The sequence below is a fragment of the Corapipo altera genome, unplaced genomic scaffold (assembly GCF_003945725.1).
Source record: "Corapipo altera isolate COAL_440 unplaced genomic scaffold, ASM394572v1 343, whole genome shotgun sequence".
Lineage (NCBI taxonomy): Eukaryota > Metazoa > Chordata > Aves > Passeriformes > Pipridae > Corapipo > Corapipo altera.
The window spans coordinates 682,229-696,204 of record NW_020884913.1 but is presented as its reverse complement, the minus strand read 5'-3'; the positions used below and the strand labels follow the sequence as shown (position 1 = coordinate 696,204).

Below are 13,976 nucleotides of genomic sequence, written 5' to 3'. Positions count from 1 at the left end.
ATTTCTAGATGAAATACACCCGGGCCAGGAGATAGGAACAAAATTTATAGCCACAACACCATAAATCACTGTCCAGTCTCTTGCTCATGGTCATAAGCAATAAATTTATTGCAGTTACACAGTTTTCATCCGTGACTTCAGCCACAAGAGCTGACTGTGAGTCTGCTCCCAGCCCCTGCAACAAGGAAAAGCAGGTGTATTTGTTGACTCCCATTTGGAGGGCATTGGAATTCTGTTACACTTCCATGTCTGCTTTCCCATCACTTGAATTTATATTTATGACAGAGCAGAAACTCCAACGTCCTCACTTATTGTGGTCCCACCTAATGGGCAGTAACTTCTTGGGAGCAAACTCCACACTTAATGCATGCTAACCTTCTCTTTCTGACTGCAAAGAGTGAAGAGAATCTTGAATTTGGGGAGGAACTGAATCAAACCCAGAGCTGACAATTAGCACTCCTTCAGTAGAGATTCAAACCTCAAACTCCTGGCATTTAAAGAGGTACTTGCATAGGAAGATGAGTTCCAAGTGGCCTTGATTTCAATGCTTAATTAAATTCAGAAAAACCGACTCTTCCTGAACCCTTTTTCCTTTGCAAATTGTTTTTTCCTCTTCTCCATCAAACTCACTGCCAAGAGCCACCCTAAACATGCAGAACTCCCTGCTCAGCACAGACACAGAGTTGGGTTTTTTGTGTATTTCCCAGGACTATTAACAGAGTAATATAATGAGAAATGAACTGAGGTTAAAGAATTCAGTACCTCGGGTATTTTCACTAAAAACACTCACTGCATCAGGGGACCTGCCAAGAGGAGAGTTTAATATCGTATGAAAAGGAAGAATTTTCATAATGACACTTGGCAGTGGCTGCATCCCCCCCATGAATGGAGCTGCTGGGGCTTTCTCTCCTCCACTCTCCTATTCTCTCTCTCCTCTCAGCCCAATGGCAGGACAAGGGATTTTCATTTTGAAGCACTGGGAACAATGGGAATGAAGATTTGGGCAACCCTTCAAGGGGTGGGGGACTCCCACTGCCGGTGGTCAGGCACCTCAGTTTGGAAGGTGCTTCAGGAAAGAAGCTTTTCAGGCTACGCTGCTTCTGTCAAAAGGGAAAAAGTGGATCCAGAATACTGAAAACTGCCTAAAAATTTTAATCTGTGTGAATCTTTCTCCCTGGTTTCCAGATCTAGCCAGTGAGCCAAAACAATTACTTCCTTTGTAAATTTGATTTGAGACTTTTTAATGCAAACAATAGTTGCAGGAAGAATCACCTGAGCCATTAAGACCCTTTCAGCTCCAAACAAACCAGGTACAAGGATACAGGAAATCCCACATTTTGCCTTCTATCCTTTTGTATCTGGTGACTCTTCCCAAATTGCCCAATTCTGACTGTATTCACACAAGCACTCCAATTGTGGTTGGAGTTATATATTCTCTTACTGTGGTGCTTGTTCCCTTATTTATCACTCCCATCTATTTGAAAACTTCATGCCATAAAAAAAGAAAAAATAAAATAGAAATGAATGATTGAACAGGGATAATAATGTTTTCCATAACATAGACCAAATGTTCTTGATATATTCTATTATGCAGTTGACACTAGTTCTCAGTGAAAAGCTCATGGTGTGGCAGAAACTGGCCCCACTCCCCAGTGATGGACTGATTTCAAATGGTTTTATCATTTTAACTAAAATTTCGGTGTCAAAATTTTGTCTGAGTCAAATCAAACTTAAACCTGACAGCCTGCCCAAGCACATTTTTAGGTGAAACAAATACAACAAAATTCTCACACGAGAAAGGCCCAACACCAGGAAAACAGTTACTTGTGGAGAGATGGAAGAGCTGTGGTGCAATTCTGCTCTTTCCAGGTGACATTTGTGAATTAAAACAATCCCACCGAGATTTTGGGGGCTCAATATCCACCCTCAGGGAGTCACTCCAACCCTGTAGCAATAAAACCGAGCACACAGAGCTCGTTTTCACTGAGACTCCGGGTATAAAGTCAGCAGAAAAATACCCTGGAATGAGGATTACAGAATGTAACTCTCCTTCAGAGGTGACGCAGGGCCCTCATTTGCAAGTGATAAATGTCACTGCTCTTCCATCTGCAGCCTTTTAAAACCATTTTGAGAGAGGTGTAATGAGGCTGCACAGCCTTGGAGGGACAGGACAGGGGACAGCCGAGTCATCTGAGCTTTATTGAGTGTGTCATGGGAGACTTGTCCTTTTTTTTTCCCCCCTTTTTTTTAACAAAATGAGGTGCCCCAGGGGAAAGTCAGCAGCTAGAAGCAGCCCCACCTGAGTGTGTCTTGGGAGGAAGCCTACTGCCTCATATTTTTTAAAAGGGAAAAAAAAATTATAATAATAGAGCCGAGCCAAAAATATCAAGCAGCTCCTAGCTGTGAAAAAGCCAGGGAAAGCTGAGTCGCAGCCGGTCAGTGTTGTTCTTCCAAACAAGCTGACCACCCTCCCTTCATAACATTTTATTTATTAAAGTGAAATTGGCCCACTGGAGTAAAATTATGCCATATTCATACGCATATACATATGTATATATAATTAGGTATGCGCGCACACACACACAGTTATTCATCGCTGCGTTTCTACACAGAAGGTCCCTCTAGATTTTTCGGTGTGCGGACTACTGAATTTGTTAAAGGGGGAGAAATTTAAATGGTGTGGACGGGACGGGGCTATAATTCGGTTATAATTCATTTACAGCTGTTATAATTCAGATATAATTTGTTATAACTCAGCGCAGGCCTCGAGGCGCCTCAGGCCGCACCAGGCCCTGCCGTTGCCGTGGCAACAGGGAGCCTCTCTCCCATTGGTCCGCGCATGGCGCAGCCAATCAGCGGCCGGGGTTTGGCCCCCCCAGGAAAATGGCGGCGGCAGGGCCCCCCCCAAGCTCAGGGTTTGCTTTATGGACTTATTTTAGTAACTCCGTCCTTATCCAGCCCTTCAAAGAACCTTCTCAGGGGCAACAGAACCCTGCCAGTTCTGGGATTCTGTGATCCTGTGATATTAGCAGTTCACACACCAGAAAATCTCCAGGGACCTTCTGGCTGAGCGTTGTATACAAACAGCCATAAATTACTGAATTTACATTTACGTCACTATGCTATTACATGAAGGCTCAGATCAGGAGCAGCACCTTCTGTTTTCCTCTATTTATTTTTTTTTCCTGTGTGCTCATTCCAATTTTAAAGTCCCCCCTATTTACCTGCAGCACAGTCTAGACAGCTAATGAAATAATAAGAGCCCAGCAGGTTTTTACAAGAACGTAGACAAAAAGAGCATCATGAGTAAGAATTGGAAGGTCAATGGTTGGGTACTGAGGGTACCACAGGCAAGGGTGTCCCAGGATTATGAGGTGCGTTACTGCCATTCCTAAAATCCCCAAAGGAATCACCCTGTTGTTCTAAGGACCGTGTAGGAACAGCAGGTCACATTTATAAAATGTGCGTAAAGATGTAGTTGAATCCCAAAGGGATTTTTCCAGACAGTTCATAAAACCAGGTTGTGAGTCACCCCTGGAAGCTAATGGGAGTAAGGCCTGGAACTTATCTAGGTGCTTTTAATAAATCCTGCTCTTTCCATATCGACATGATTAAATGCATAATATGCTTTTTTTAAATGTGACCCAGTGTTTATGCAGTGCCAAGAGCAGCAAGCTGAGCACTAAAATGCTCCGTACTTCTGGAAAATAGTGCCTACTCTGGAGAATCCAAAGTATTAATGAGCAGGTAGTGCGCAGTCAGACTGAGACAGAGAAACGAAGCTTTCTCCTCTAAAAACCTCACAGCAGGGCTTTAATCTTTTAATTTTTAAAGATGCTTTTGTTTAGACTTTAAATTTCAGAAGTTGCCTCTGAACTATCAAGGCCAGATTTTTTCATTCCCTCTGTTCACTGCAGGTCGAGCATCCTGACCAAAACAATCGGGCATTGCTGGATTCCTGTCACCCTCCACACAAGGCACGAAAAAGCAACGGAGGAACAATCCTCTGGAAAACCAAGTTCTCACATTCCCCCTTCTCACAGTGGAGAGAAACAGGGAATAATCGTCCCTGGTGCCTCTGCCTGTTCCTTTCCCTGCTGGTTGCTCATCAGTCCCCCGGTTGCCCATCAGTTTTTCCAGCCCGTGGAGGGTGTTGTCGCGTGGTCCTTCCTCCCGTCTTACTCGCGGCTGTTGTTTCTGGAGCTGCCGGTACTACTGCTTGGCACGGCTCCCCCGGTGACTCCGAGCTGGTGGCAGGCAGGGCTGAGCCCTGCCCAGCGCTTTCCCAGGAAGGCCTGGCTTCCTCTCAGAGGAAAACCAGCTCAGCCCCCGGAGCGTGTCTGCCCGTCCATCGGGGAGAAAATAAAAAGTGATTCAGCTTATTTTTGTCTCCCCGCCGACGTCCCCGGTGAAGCGGAGCTGGTGTGGTTTGATTTGAAACACCTTCCTCTCTTACAGCAGGGATTTTATTTGAATGTTGATTGTTTGTTTATCATTCCCTTCTATGTATGTGGCTGGGTAAAAAGCCCTTTTGTTTTGAAGTGTCCTGTGAACTGCAGCAGGAAGCTCAGGAACTCCTGGTGGACTGAATGAAACACAGTCAATGATAATAAAATTATAGAAGGTTGGAGCCAGGAGGAAACTAAGTAGATGGTGTAGTTGGACTTCCCACACTAAACCTGGACTTGGATGTTTGCTAGCGTGTTCTTAAACATTTTTAACACCTCCAGGGAGCTTCCATAACATTGTGAGATGGATCTTCTTAATGTTCCACCTCTGTGACAGTGAGAATCTCTTGACTAACTTGGCAAAATTGAGCATGGAAGAAATTTAAATTGCTCTGAAGTGCCCTCCTCTAACTGAAATAGGTTAGAACTAAACATGTGTTGTTAGAACAGGAAGATATTTGGAGTGAGTTAGGGGGTTTTTTTCTGAGATGTTTTCTGGTTTATTTGGGAACTTTAAATTGATGACTTTAACGGTGGAACGGGTGTATTGGTTTTATGCTACATTTATACTACATTCCTGGAGCATAACTGAGGATCAGGAATCGAGTACATCATGGAAATAGTCAGGCAATAGCATGTGATGGAATCCTGGGTGACAACATTGTTCCTTACACATTTCAGAAGTGGATGCAGAGGGAGAATTCAGGCCCAAAATAAAGTCTTCCTTACCTGAGCTGAACATTTTTCCCTCTCAGATGAAAGTTATTGTATCAAATTCAGTTGAGACGCCATGGATAAGCCATGAGTGGCTGGGAGAGGAAATCCCAGTTTATCTGACTCACCATTTTTGTGCAAATATTAACTTTGGCTGGTACACATTTCTTCTGATATCTCTTTTCCAGATCTGAGTCTCAGAGAACATTGTCTTGGCTATATTGAACTGTAGCCTTTGGTTACTTGAATAACTTTCATTTTTAACAGTTTTATCTATTTATTGTATCTGAAAGGTAAAGAAAATGCAATTTTCCCCATGACTCTGCTTCTGGTGATGCAGTATTAAATTCTGCACCAGTGGAAAACTTAGATTTAATGTTGGCAAAAAGCACAATGCTGAGGATTTAGTTTTCTTTGCTAAAACTGGTGGAAATGGCAATCCCAGCTTCCCAGGATCTACCTGCACTTTTATCCCCCACACTCTCACTGGTTTATTTTGTCCTTGGAAGAAGAAACATTGGTGGACACAGGAGTTGGCCTTTAATTTTGAAAAATGTTCATATTCTCTGTCAAAACACTCTTCAAGGTTGCTCCCACCAACCAGATTGTTGTTTCTACTCAGAATTATCACAGGTGATGGAGAGAGAGGAAGTTAATTAAATTAATTCAATTAAATTGATTCAGATGTCCATGTGTTGCTTGTGCTTCATTCATACAAACCAGGGGGGTCAACACAGAGGAAAAGAGGAATGCAGAGCTGGAACCCAGAACCCCGTGGGAGATCCCTAATTTTGGGCACTTTGGATAAAAACCGGGACTGAACGAGGTGAGCCATGGCTGTTAAACATGGATAATGCATTTGGGCTTCTTGAGAAGTCTGGAATTGAAACCAGTCACTTTTTCATTTATTCCTCTTCAAGTCTCTGTTTCGTTCTGGGGGTGTTAAAGTGCTGATGCAATATGAAAAAGGGAACTGTCTTCCCCACCTCCCCAGCCCTGGGGACACTGTTCTGATGGCATTCCAGATGCTGCTGTTCCAGACAGAACAGCACAATGAACTTTTCCTACTGGGATGCCAAGCAGGATTTTAGGACCCACACTCTGCCCTGGGGTCCCCAATGGCCACAGGTGCTCAGGAACTGGGCTTTGACCTCCTACAGGGACAGATCTTCTCTGCCCTGTGGTCCCACCTTCCCACACTCACAGCTGTGGCTTGGGGATGCTCAAAATAGCCAATATTTTTTTTCCCCTGTTCTGTAATTCCTTTACAAAATGGGTAAAATAAACTGTTGATAAGGAACTGTTGTTCCAAGCCAGGCTGGAAAGGAACTGGGAAAGGCTCCATGAGCAGCTTTAAGTGAGCAGGGCAGAATTTCCAGGGCATCATCTGGTAGCTCTGCCTTGTTTTGCTGGTTTGCTTAACATTGCCATGTTTTGTTTTGTTTAATTTTGGGTCCTTATTTCATCTTATTTTTTGACTTCTGGACTGTTGCAACTTCCCCAAGTAAGTCCCTTTGCACTTATCTTATCTGGGTTTCCTAATTTCCACTATTAGGTGATGTCTGACACCTTCTTTGCTCAAATCTGGCTGTCTGGACACACAGTGAGTCACTCACTCTCCCCTCATATCTTCCCACCTCCCCTCACCCCCACAAGGAGGGGGGGACTGTTTTCCTCAGGTTATCATGGTCCATTGGAATGAAGGGCACACCACACATATGAGTGGTTCAGATGAAAATCTCACTGCTGAAAGGTGTTCTGTTAATTCTTGTGGAGGGAATAAAGCCAGAGGATGTAGCTTTGGACAAGGGGAATGGGCAGGAGATGCTTTCAGCTTGCTGGAAGAGTGGATCTGTAGCAAAAATGTTTTCTAGAATGCGAGTCACTGCCTCCAGAATGAGGGAATGACTCCAAATATTAAACAGAGGTCTGTGAGAGGAGGGAGGACAGCAATGCTGTGATTTCATCCATATTTATCTGCTCTGATAAGATTCCTGACGATTGTTTTCTCAGCCCTGAGGTCTTGGACACTCAACTTCCTCCTCACTTTCTGGTCTCCAGCATCTCAGAAAAGCCAAGAGATCTGCCCTGGGCCGAGGTGCTGGATTAAACCTGGGATTAAAGCCTGGGATTGCTCAACAGTAGCTTTGATACACCCAGAGCTGGTCCCATCCGCAGCCTGGGGCTTGTAACTGCATTCCAGTGGGTATCCCTAATTCTCCCAGTGCAGAGAACAGTCCTGTGCAGTCAGTCTGCTTCCTGTGCATTGTGACTGCTGGCTGATGACCAGTGTTCACCAATCCCACGGACTCATTTGCAGGTGTGATACTCGGCTAAATAAAATTGTTTCCATTAATCTTTAATTAATGCCTGGTGTTCAGTGTAAGATGTGATTGCCCATGGTTGGAATTGCAGTGGGAATAAGGCAGGTGCCTCAGACTGGGCTGGAATAGCCTGTGGTACAGAGGAGAGCTGGGCTGCCCCCGTTCCATCCCTGCCAAGTGATCCAAGTGGCTCAGCAGTGGTAGAATTTGGCAGGTTTCCCTGCCCCAAGGAGTTTGCAATTTGAAGGAGTGCTGCTTTCTTCATCCTGCTCTTAGAGCTGTTCCCATGTCAGCCAGTGGGATGAATTCCTATCTTCCTTTTGTTGACGTGTAAATGAAGTTTGTCAGGACTTTGCCCAACTTACACGAGGACAGTTTCATTTGACAGAGCCAGCCAGGTCACAGGGCTGTGCTCAGGGCTCTGCTCTCCCACCTTTCACCCTTGGAATGTGCTGCAAGGATGGTTTGGGGGGGCTGAGTTGGGGAGAAAAGGGAGGCTGACAAAGGCCAGCACTGAAATCGTAAGGCACAAAGAGCTGCTGTGAGTCCTTGCTGGTGGATTTATGTTTGATTTGAAGAAGCACCTGGTATGGGAGTAACAACTCCCAGGTTCCTCAGTGAGTCTTGCAGAGGGAACAATTAAAATATAATTTGTTTATTATGAGAAGGACAATTAAGAATGAACTGATGGATGAGTTGCTGCTGTATTTGGGAGCCCCAAGGATCCTGTTCTGAAGTGCTTCTTAACACTTCTCACTTAGTTGTTAGATCTGAAGTAAAAATTGTTAATGCATTAAAAGGTACAGTGTATTTTCCAAGTAATTTCCATTTTTTTTATTTATTAAGCAAAAAGAAATTAATGGTGTCAGTATTCATAATTTCAGACTTTGAAAACATTTTTACTGTGGTATCAAGGGTGATAAAAACATCTTCTGGAGCAAGAGGAAGAGCAAGAGAATGATGGAAGCCTTTAGTTCCCATAAATTTAATTCCTATAAAGTCTGGACACCCTGGGTGGATGCCTTGGCTCAAAAATGACCTCCTGGCTCCTCCTTTTAGTCTTGGTTTTTAGTTGGAGCCAGGAGAAGGATCCCAGCATTTGCCAGGTGAATGACAGCTGTACCCTGGCACGAGGCCTGCAGGCCTAGTACTGGTTTGTAGATTAAAATAAGGACAGGGAAAGGGGTGGAGAGGGAAAGAGAAAGGGAATAGCAAAACACTTTGTTCTAATTCAGGTGCAGAAGTTAATCTGGGTGTCCTCACAGCCCGTCTGCCACGTACAGGGTGGAGGAGGAACAGCCTCCTTTTCCCTGTGTGTTCTATTCTCTAATTCCCCCTGTGCCAGCCTCCAGGAACAATTGCAGGCTGCTGCCAAGGTCTGTGCCTGCTCAGGCATCATTCCCGTGGGGAAGCTCCGGGAATGGCTTGGCTGCCCTGGCAGCAGTCAGCACTTCCAGCCCGGGAGCAGCTCCTCAAGGAGTGTGGGCTGGTGGTTCCAGGGAAGGGTGGGGGCAGGATTTTTGGCTTCTGGTTGTGGTGTTGTGACTGAACCGCTGCAGCTTTGGCCCCAGCACTTGATCTCTGGCTCCATTCCCTCTGCCTGAAACCAGGGAGGATCCTGATGTGACCATAAGGAGCTTCTGAACGGGGGGATTACAGAGCCTGGTTCCAAAGCTGGACCAAACAGAAGTTCTTACACCACATTTCACTGTCTGGTCCATCCCACTTTTGAATGAACCACTTCTTTTTGTGGAGTTTTAAGCCTAGTGGACTTCCCAGTGAGGGCCAGATTTCACAGAATCATGGAATCGTGGAATTATTTGGGTTAGGAGGGACCTTAAAGCTTATTATCATGCCATGGGCAGGGACACCTTCCATTAGACCAAGTTGCTCCAAGCCCCATCCAACCTGGTCTTGGACACTTCCAGGGATGGAGCAGCCACCACCTTTTATATTCTTATACATCCACATTTCCTCTTATATTAGGGAATAATTTCTGTTACTAAGCCCCTTAATTCTCAGGTTTACTTGGACACAATGAGGAAGACATTTGGTCACTGTAATGGCAAAAGATATTGTTCTGCTCTCTATTGAAGGCAAAACCCTGAAATTGAATATTTCTTTACATTTTCAAACAACAACAACAAAAACCCAAACAAAAACTGACCAAACCAAAAACCCCAACAAACAAACTTAACAGGGCTTGGAAATCCCTCCACACAAATTCTTTTATAACAGGTTTGTTGCTGCCATTTTATTGTTCATTTTTTGTCCCTGTCAGAATGAGTTCCATCACTATTTTAGAATGATTTTTTTCTGGAAAGGAAATTCCATTTTCAGACAGGTTTTGTACTAATCAGTTGAAACGAACTGGGAAGACAAGATAAGCAGAGAGAGCAGGGTAGGAGTTCAAGGATATGCTTGGCCTGGGAAAGATTAGTTCACCTGTATGACAAAAATTATCCTTTGGCTCAGGCAGAACCCTTTTCCTGTGAATTGAGTTGGTTTCTAATTGATTACACACCGAGGTGACTCAGATGGCTGAAAGGCAATGCTGGTACATTTTTAAACTCTCTGTTATTGAAGAGATCCCCCTCTCAAACTCAGCAGTTTTAAGCTGCCATGTTTCCCATTATCGTGGCAATCAGTTCCCCGGAGTTCTGTCTGACCTGGAGATCTGAGTTCAGACCTCTAAAGGATTTATGTGCTTAGTAACCATTAGCAAATACTAAAGTAGGGTCCAGTTCCATCTCCTGAAGAGATGGAGACCCTCAAAGCCCCAGGGAGGGGATGGTGCACGTTGTCCTTCTTTTGGTCCAGTCATTATTTCACTTAGGTGATCTTTTCCTAAAATGCAGCAAATTTCACCTTGAGGCCCAATATATCCTATGATTTTCTGACTGGTCATATGCAATGTCTCATGAGAAATATGCCATCATACAACCCATCTGAAGTTCCCTAAAATATCCATATTCTGATATTGCTGGAGCTTATTGGAGAAACTCTCTCTCAGGGCTGCCTTGTATTTATTTGCCATTGTTTATGCTGAGTAAACTCCTTGGAGACAAGGAGCAAATTCCTCAGAGAACTTGTGGTCGGATCAATTTGTGGAGCTGTTTCCATGTTTTCTGATGCAATCCAGTGTAACAGTGTTGTATCCCAGTAAACATGGAAATGGAGCAAGGAAAACATTTCTCAATCGACTTCCTAAAAATACTGCTCTGGGTGGGGAGGGGCTCGGGTTTTATTCCAGGAGCTCATTCAAGCCCTCCTCAGTTTCCACAATGTCTCAGATTTTACTTGGTCTTATATTTCATGTACTTATAGATTGGGAAACAGAGTGTTCCATGGGCCAAATGCCCACGAGCCTGACATGCAATAACCATTATGGAGTCAAATGTGCATATTCCTGGGTGGAAAGGTGCCAGCCAGGGCTGGAAGCAAACTTGGCAAAGTGGGCAGATCCTCAAGGGTGATCCTGGGAGGGGCTCCCTCCAATTCCCTTCTCTGACTTGGTGTTTGAATATTCTGGTGCTTTGTTCTGTAGGGGGATAAAGGGTGATGTCTTTAATGTGTTAGTTTGGTATTCTGAGATTTGGGGGGTTTTGCTTTGTTTTAATTGTCTTCCTCCCCCTCCTTGCCCGAGGACTCCTCAGATGGAACTTGATGAAAATACAAGTCCTTACTGGGCTCCTGGAGAGGAGGGAGGGAATGACAGGGTACCAAAATCACTGGGTGAGAAGCAGCAGTTAGATGTTCCTGTTTGCAGGACACCTGACGGAGCACAAGGAGATAAATCCCCCGTTCCTCATCCTGGGGCTGTGCATTCCCAGCCACAGGAGTCTCTGCAGCCCTTTCCCAGCCCCTTCCCAGAAGGAAGTGGTTTGGGCAGTGCCATCTGGGAACGATGCAGCTGATGCAGCTTTACCCGGGGTCGTTCTGTGCAGTCACATTAAATGTGAGTGGTTTTCTAGACCCGGAGATTGTTACACGATGGAGAGAGTCCCCCTGCTCCTTTCCTCTCCACGAGTCTCTAGGGCAGGCTAAAAATAGCCCCAGCATCTGAAAATGTTCCTTAATCTTCTGACAGGGAAGGAGATGAGGTCACAGGACTGGGAAGGCACTTGTTTGCTGCTGGGGGGATGGTGGACTTGACACCTCAGATAGAACCAAGCGCTGCCATGGCTGAAGAAAGGTGGGGAAACAGCCCAGAATGCCCTTTTCCAGTGGTTTTTTTGTCTCAGATAAAGTGCTGTGGGTTAAAAACCCTTTTGATGCACAGAGGGCAGGGTGTGATGGGATGACTGTTCTGTTTTCAGTCCAGTCAACTGCACAGAGCACATAAAGAAAAAGACACAACAATATATTGAAGCACAAAAGCCAGTGTGGACACATCCAGGGCACTGTCTGTGTGTGCACTGAGAAATTGGGGGTTCTTCCACCTGGTGGGCCTGCTTTGGTTTCGGAAAATGTGTTTTCTTCTTTGGCATTTGACAGATGGTCCTCAGACCTTGGCCCTGCCTTGTTCCTGGAGAAATGCTGGAAGTACAGCCAGGGTAGGAAAAGTGGCTAAAGGAAAGTTAAATCTTCAGAAGTCCTAGTTCCTGGAAGCAGCCTGGATCCAGGCTGTAGGTGCTCATAAGAGTTAATGAAAAAGGTATTAAATATCCTCCTCCCACCCCAGCAGAGATTGCCTGGGATAAGTATTCCCTGAATTCTCATTTCCTGCTCCTGCAGGTTGGGCCGGGGCTCCCACAGTCGCTCAGGCGTGAAACATTTGGCCCCAAATTTGCAGCCCAATAGGAGCAGTTCTACTGCAGGTCTGTTATTTGCATAATTGGGTGCTAAGGAAAACAAAGCTTACAAATTGCTGATAATTGCAACGTGTCAATTATATGGGGGTAGGTCAGAGGTGGAATAGAAGGGTGAAGTCTCCAGGTGTGCTGAGGTCAAAAGCAAGTTGTTATTGAGGGGAAGCTTGTTAGGGGTTATGGCTATCAGAGGAACTCCTGGGAAAGCTGTGTTGTTAAATAACATGTTGCTGCAATGTTCCAGGAGAGGGACCACTGCCAGTGGGAGTTATTGGGTAGTTCTTCATGTGTTACTTGAGGGGGGCTGAAAAAAGGGCTCCAGAAGGGGCTGTGAACACTCTTGTTGTAGAGCAAGGGGTACAAGACAACTGCACAGGAGGACTGTACCACAAAATTGTTACAGGATAGAATGGAAGTCTCAAAATAATTTCTGTGCCTGGACAAAGTAGAAGTTGCTGCCCAGAAAAATCCACATGGCACTTCAAAGGGCTGGGAAGGGACATCTCTGTTGGGTGAGGTAAGACTTGAGCACCTGAGAGTCAGAAGGGAAGGAACTCGCACTGGTGATCCAAAGCCCACTGCACTTATCTGGCTTCTCCCTGCTGAAGTTGCAAAGTTCCCTGACATTTAGGAAAATGGAAAAAAAAATGTGGAGAGCCTGAGGAATTGCAGCTCTTTTTCAAGTGGCCTTGGTTTTAACCTCCACACTGTATTGCCTCAAAATCCTCTCAAGAACTTCCCCGTGTGAGTGCAGAAGAGCCCCCCGAGGTGCCAGGGAGGTTGAAGGTGTCTGTGCTCCCTCAGCTCCCTGGGGCTGGGTCAGGAAAACACGAGGGCAGAGGGAGGGCTTTGCTGGGACATGACTTGTGTCATTCTCTCAGGGATTCTCTTTCTCTTCAGTTGCTTTCCTGTCTTTAACCAAACAGCAGCCAAGGCAGGAGAGGAACTGTCTGACAAAGGTTTCTTTGACACAAGGGGATGATTTTTGCTAGAAAGCACTTCCTTCTCTGCTGAAGGCTTTGAAGTGTCGTCTTTGTTCTTTCAGGCTTGTTATTTTTTTTTCTCTTTAAAACTGATAGACAAAATACTTGAAAGTCATCTTTTAATACGGGCAGGATAACAGGAGCAGCAACAGAAACCCTTCATTTGAAAAGGTGTCATCGTGCTCAAGTGATGGATTTGAAATATCATTTCTAATCCTTGTTAAGAAAACAGTGCCTTAAATAATTGAAAACTGCTGGTTGCATTTTAAAACATGTATAATTTACTCTTCAAGTTGTCTCCTCCCTTCAGTGTGTAGCTCAGGGTGCCCTGTCTCTGCTGACTCTGATCTGTGTACCTCTTTCATGTGGCTTGGCTTTACTATCTGCAAAAGGGATTAGTGGAAATGAACTCCCTGTAAAGTACAGTGAATCAGCATCCAAAGGTGCCACTGGAAGGGATTATAAATGAAGTCTGGTTTTTAATATCTGAGCAGTCTGGTAGATTTTGGGTTTCTGAAACCTGAAATCCTAAATTCTTTCTGTCTTTGCTCCAGGTTAATCCCTGGTGTGGAGCCCTGGTCCTCCTCTGCTGAGGAAATGGAAGTGTCACTGTTGACTCCCTTGGTGGCAGGGTCAGATCTGGTCCACACACTGCAGGATCAGGTCCTGAGACAAGTCCTTGAGGCTGCAGGTGAG

The 13,976-nt window shown here is 45.0% G+C and overlaps 1 long non-coding RNA gene across 2 annotated transcripts; it reads left to right on the top strand.

Moving 5' to 3' along the window:
• Nucleotides 1-2,842: 2,842 nt before the first annotated feature.
• LOC113952545 lies at nucleotides 2,843-8,220 on the top strand. 2 transcript variants are annotated; one of them, XR_003529581.1, is made up of 3 exons: nucleotides 2,843-4,868; nucleotides 6,718-6,765; nucleotides 7,176-8,220. It is a non-coding gene; the product is annotated as an uncharacterized LOC113952545 (long non-coding RNA). The 2 variants fall into 2 exon arrangements; XR_003529580.1 differs by having other exon boundaries at nucleotides 2,843-4,915.
• Nucleotides 8,221-13,976: the final 5,756 nt, after the last annotated feature.